A 5,696-nucleotide genomic window follows, 5' to 3' on the forward strand; every position below is an offset into this window, starting at 1 on the left:
AAAGCATGCTGTACTCTTTTATCATTAAATCTCCGATTTTTTCGTTGGCCTGACCCCCTGGGCTGTGACCTTCAGAAGCACATCTCGGCCCTCTTTTGCTCCCCTTAAATGTGATGGGAAGGCTAGAAAGGGTCAGAAGCGTCTAACTGTCCTTCCCCCAGCCAGGCAAGGCTCTGGGAAAGCAGTTTCTTCTGAAGGGTAGGTCTTTGTTACGGAAAAAGCTCTGGGAATATTGCAAAGTGTTTATTTTTTCTGCTCCAAACAGAAGGGGTTTTTACTCTGATCTTCATCGTATGAACTGGGTAGGGCTCCTGGGGGTGAAGCCCATAAAAGTCCGGGCGTCCCTAGGAGGGGACCACGTTTGTAACTTGCAATCCAGTCCACACCCAGCTTCCGCCAGGTCCTCACAATCACCATCTAATAGCAACAACACAATAATAATAATGCATTAATAAAGAGAACGGGAGAAAGCCTTTGGAGATAACGGGGATGTTCATGGCGTAGTCGATGCTGATGGTTTCACAGATGCACGCTTAGGTACACGCTCGTCAAGTCGTATACGCGAAATATCTACAGCTTACTGTATGTCAATCACACCTTAAAAATGTGTTTTTAGGATTGCCACGGCGCGGGGTGGCGGGGGGCGGTGGGAGGGCATAGAAATTACCGTTTAAGTAATCCTAAGAGTTACTGGTTCTGGTGGCTTCTGCCCCCGATGAGCTGATCCTGGTTGTGCTTCTGCATATTCCCCCTTCTCTCCAGCTTTCAGGTTGGCAGTTTGCCCATTGGCCCTCCTTCTCTGCTGGACCTAAAAGTTGTGGACTTTGGGGGCACCTGGGTGGCGTCAAGCGTCCGACTTCGGCCCAGGTCATGACCTCACAGTCCATGCGTTTGAGCCCCGCGTCGGGCTCTGCGCTGACAGTGCAGAGCCCGCTTGGGGTTCTCTCTCTTTCCCTCTCTCTCTGCCCTCCCCCCCTCACGCTTCCTCTCTCTCTTAAAAATAAGCTTTAAAAAATAAATAAATAAAAGGTGTTGACGTTCAGCTCGTTCAGCTTTCTCTTGTTGTGACGGTGGGAGTGGCAGGTTCCCAGCTCTTCACGCATCCGAGTTGAAACCAGAAGTAACCCCCTTGGCTGGCGTTTTAACACATCTGCCAAAGGCCTGCCCTCCCATCATGGGACAGAGGGACAGGCTATGGTGGCAGAGTAAATCCAGGAGCAGCTCAACCCACTACCGGTCCACTCAGCAAACCTGCCCTGCTCCCTGCAAGGAGGAGGCACCACCCTGGGGAAACTGAGGCCCTAGGGAAAGAGCCATGAACCATGTCCCAAGGGCCCATCAGCCTCCCCATTCCTCTGCCGGCTCTAGCCTTCTGAATCCCTCTATCTCCTCCAGGGACCAGACCAGGCTATACTAGAGGTAGAAGCAAGGGGTCGTGTGAAACGGGTGTGAGACTGAGGTCAGGCTAGCCAGGCAGGCCCACCAGGCACGAGCTCCGCCTTTCACCGACTGACCTTCTACGGCTTCAATCCCTTGTAAGCTTCGAAAGGAACAGTACTTTCCAACTGCGGAGACGATGGAAGTGCTTGGCACTGAGCCTGGCATATCACAGGTATCCCACAAACACATTTCCTTCTTTCCCCCCAGGAGCCCCTGTCACCTCCGGAATCCAATCCGGTAGCCCTGCCTTGGCGCTGAGTGTTCCCCGGTCGGCACCGCCTTTCCGCCATCCCCCGCCCGGCCCAAGGGCTACCCAGAGGATGGAACGAAGGAAGTCTGAAAGCAAGTAACAGTGCTAATAGAGTTACATGCCAAGTACTGCTCTAAGTACTTGATGTGGATCCGCTGATTTGATCTACACACACGCAAAATGTATGATCTAGGAAATACCGGCATTCTAATTTTACCGGTACCGGTAGAAGTACCGAGAATCACAGCAAGAATCGTAGCCAGTAAATGGCAGAGCCTGGGCTTGAACCCGGGAAGAGAGGGCAGAGGAAGCAAAGATCCCTGACCTTGGGTGGAGGACGCTAGGCAGAGGTCGAGTCCCTCGCACTAGACTGGGTTTAGTTGTGTAGTTTAAGGACTCAAGTCTTCCTCCAGGGCCTTCAGGCTCCAGGGTTCACAGAGGGGATGTTAGTGCTAATGGGGGATTGGGAGCCCCGAGGGAGCTGGGCCAACCCTGTGAGACAGGAAGGAAGGGGCTTGGGGATGTGCCCCTGTGCCCCACCCGGGGCTTTCCTTGTGCTTCTGCCGCTTCTCAAACTTGAATAAGCACAGGAACCCCCTCAAGGATCTTGTTAAAATGTAGCTTGGGATTTAGTAGGTTTGGGGTGGGGCTCAAGATTCCGAATGCCTAACAGCCTACCGGGGGATATTGCCGCTGCTGGTCTAAGGACCACCCTTGGACAAACAAGATTCTGGAAGCCCCACATGTCTCCAGCCCAGCTTCCTTCTGTCGCTCCTTGCTTCTCTCACTCCACCTGCCTGGTTCCTTCTGTATCGCTGGCTCTGGAATGAGAGTTCTCCCCATGCCACTTCCTAGGTGGCAGGGCAGCCTCTGAAGCGCACTCCAGAGAAGCTACCCAGCTTACCCAGCACGGGCCAAGCGTGCACGTTGGGCCCAGCACCTTCCGTCACCTCTAGATCCCAGAACGCTGGCTTCTGGCTCCAAAGCAGCACTTATGTCACCTGTAGAATGGAGACATGATCACAGAACCTGCCCTCACGGAGTTGGCGGGGGGAATCGAATGTGTTGGCAGTGTAAAGAAGGCAGCCGGGTAACTGGCACCCAGTAAGCACCACTTGAGCAGCCTCTAATTTTTTCGAACGAATAACCAGCAGAGGTGGGTCTGAAGGTCACTTACAGATCATTAAGCACAGTAGCCCACAAACTTGACTGTGCGTCAGAATCGCCCGTGGGGTTTGTTAAAACACGGGTCTCTGGACCCTACCCCCGGAACTTCTGATTTAGTAGGTCTCAGGGGGGACCTGAGAATCTGCATTTATGACCGGTTCCCAGGTGATGCTGATGCTGTCGCTCCAGGGGCCGATGTCGAGAACTGGGGGGAACTGCTCTGGGGGAACGCCTGCCCCTGCCCGATGAGGAGGAGCCCGGAAGCCAGAGCTGGCAGGGCTAGGCCGGGTCACACCAGGAGGTAGGAGCTCCAGGGACACCAGCGAGGGGCTCTTCTGAGACCGGAGGCCCCTCCGCAGGCCTCTCCTCCAAGCCTGCCCCCTCTCGTCTGGCCCAGCGCCACAGCCCTCAGAAGGCCCCTTCACCCACCTTTGTTTGCATTCCCGGAGCCTGCGTCAGCCCGGGCAGTGGGCATGTCTATGCGGGCAGCCTGGCGCGGTCCTGGAGGCTGGCCCTGTGCTCCAGGCCTCCTGGGCTGGTGCCGTAGTGGCCACGCAGGGCTCACTTAGCAGGCCAGTGACTCATGCTTCCTCCTGGATTCCGGGAAATGCTTCCCTGCTGCTGCCGCCTTTTTCTTGTTAAATGAGAACTTCATTGCAGACTTCCATGGAAACTTCAGGATGGGGAAGCAGGGGAAAAGATGGACAAATCCAGTCCCCAGAGGGGACCCAAGAATTCCCATCTCTCTCTCTCTCTCGCTCCCTCTCTTTCTCTCCTACACACACACACACACACACACACACACACACACACACACAGAGTCACACACACACACACACACACACACTCCCACCCTCTTGCCAGCCCTGGCCTGAGCCCCCAACCCACCACGGAGCTTTGGTCCAGCAGGGCCAGACCCAGAAATGCTTGCTTTTATTAAAAAGGAATGGCCTCACAAAGGCACGACTGTAGGAAAGGTTGTAATTTGCCCAAATAAAACTTAATTTGATCCATGAAATAGCTGTGGTTTATTGTGTAATAGATGTGCTATGTGTTTCAATTTAATAGAAGCCAATATAATAGGGGGCCAGCTGGGGCCTCCAGAGTCCCCCTCTTTCCCACCACGCACAGTAGGGCCACATCGCCCTCCCTGATGGCGGGACCCTCCACCAGGAGAGGATGGAGAAGGGTTGGCCACAGACTCCTGGCCCAGACCGGGGAGGCCCGTGGGAGAAAGAGACAAGTAAGAGTGCTTGAAGGAAAAAAAAAAAAAAAAAAAAAAAAAAAAAAAGGAAAGAAATGAAAACCACTCTTTTTCCAAAGCAAGGCTGTGAGTGTGTGAGTCTGAGGAGGGGGCTGGGGAGCTGAGTCACTTTCCTGTCCCCTGCCGGAGTGGGCGGGCCCCTGCCAGGGGCTGTGGGAGAAAGCAAAATGGTATGTCACCTGGAATGTGTTTGGGGGGTGTCCCTCTGGAAAAGCCTTCAGGGGCAGTCCCTGGGATAGTGGGCGGCTGCCTTCGCCCCCAGAGCCTCTGTGTGAAGGCTGGCGGTCGCCAGGCTCAGCATGAAGGCTGGGGGAGAGAGCCGGGGGTGGGAGGGGGGGCTCACTCAGATATGGTGAGGCTCCCAGAGAGAGTCCAGTCAGCACCCCCTGACCCCAGCCCGGGCCCAGATAGGGCCCGTGAGCCGCACAAGGTCAAATAGCCAGGGAGCGGCTTGGCTGGCTGTCTTACAGCCCGTCAGGAGCGTTGACCAACTGACAGAGACCAGTAGGGGAGAGAAGGTGGGTAGGAGTAGCGGGACCTCACATTTGTCAGGTGTCTCCTGTGAGCCTGGTAATCGCCCTAAGCATGTCCTGTGCATTACCTCATTTAACCCTCACGACAACACTATATGGTAGGCAGTCGTGACCGGGGGCGGTGGCTCGTCCAAAGCCATGGGTGCCCCTGGACCTTCTGCTGCCTCCTGTAGGTGGAGACGGTGTCCCACCAGCAGCCCCGCCCATCCCCCAATCTTGCCCTGCTCTGGTGGCTCCGGTCCTGGGACCAGGTTGCTCCTGACTCATTCTCCCCATGAAGCTGCCATTAAAAGGCCTTTATTTGGCTCAGAGTAATGTTGGGCAAACCTCTGAGTCCCAGTTTTCCCATTTGTAAAATGACAGTACGTACACGTACCCCGCAGAGGCCGTTCTGGAGAGGAAGTGAGATACCATGCAAGAGCATTTAAGCCAGGGCTTGGCACTCAGTAGGTGCTCATTAAATCCATCTGTTTCGAACAACTCGCACTGAGAACGCCATATGCCAGGTACGTTCTGGACATCAGTTTGGGAGAGAGAACCATCTGGATTTGAATCCCAGCTCTGCCAGTTGCTTTGCGGGAATCTGGACAGGTTATTTCACCTGAGCCTTAGTCTCACCACCTAAAGAATGGGCAGAACACTACCTACTCCACAAGGATGATGGGATAATGCAATGAGATAATAGATGGCGTGTATAATAAGTGCTCAATAAATGATAGTTGTTTTATTATTTATTATCATCATTATTATTCTCTTTCTAAACTCTATTCCATGGCCTGACCGTCAGCGGATATGACCAATCTGTCTAGCGTAGTGCTATTCTCCTCTGGCCTCCAAGGATTTCTTAGTCTATCTGTGAACTGGAGTTTCTGTGCTGAGGCTCAGAGAATTCTCTGTATCCCAAGAACCCCAAAACAAATCACATATGAATCCAAAGATGGAAAGAATGGAAAGCAGTTACCCTAGAAGCATCCGCAGGGCATGATCTTCTGTTCTTTCCAGAAAATGTCACCTGTCTGCCAAACCCACTACTGGGCTGGAC

The 5,696-nt window shown here is 53.8% G+C and overlaps 1 long non-coding RNA gene across 1 annotated transcript; it reads right to left on the reverse strand.

Moving 5' to 3' along the window:
• Nucleotides 1–228: 228 nt before the first annotated feature.
• Nucleotides 229–4,142, reverse strand: LOC109500622. Its single transcript, XR_002158289.2, has 4 exons — nucleotides 3,287–4,142; nucleotides 2,595–2,691; nucleotides 668–808; nucleotides 229–417 (listed from the first exon to the last, which is right to left on the reverse strand). It is a non-coding gene; the product is annotated as an uncharacterized LOC109500622 (long non-coding RNA).
• Nucleotides 4,143–5,696: the final 1,554 nt, after the last annotated feature.

Source organism: Felis catus, chromosome B3 (assembly GCF_018350175.1).
Source record: "Felis catus isolate Fca126 chromosome B3, F.catus_Fca126_mat1.0, whole genome shotgun sequence".
Classification (NCBI taxonomy): Eukaryota; Metazoa; Chordata; class Mammalia; order Carnivora; family Felidae; genus Felis; species Felis catus.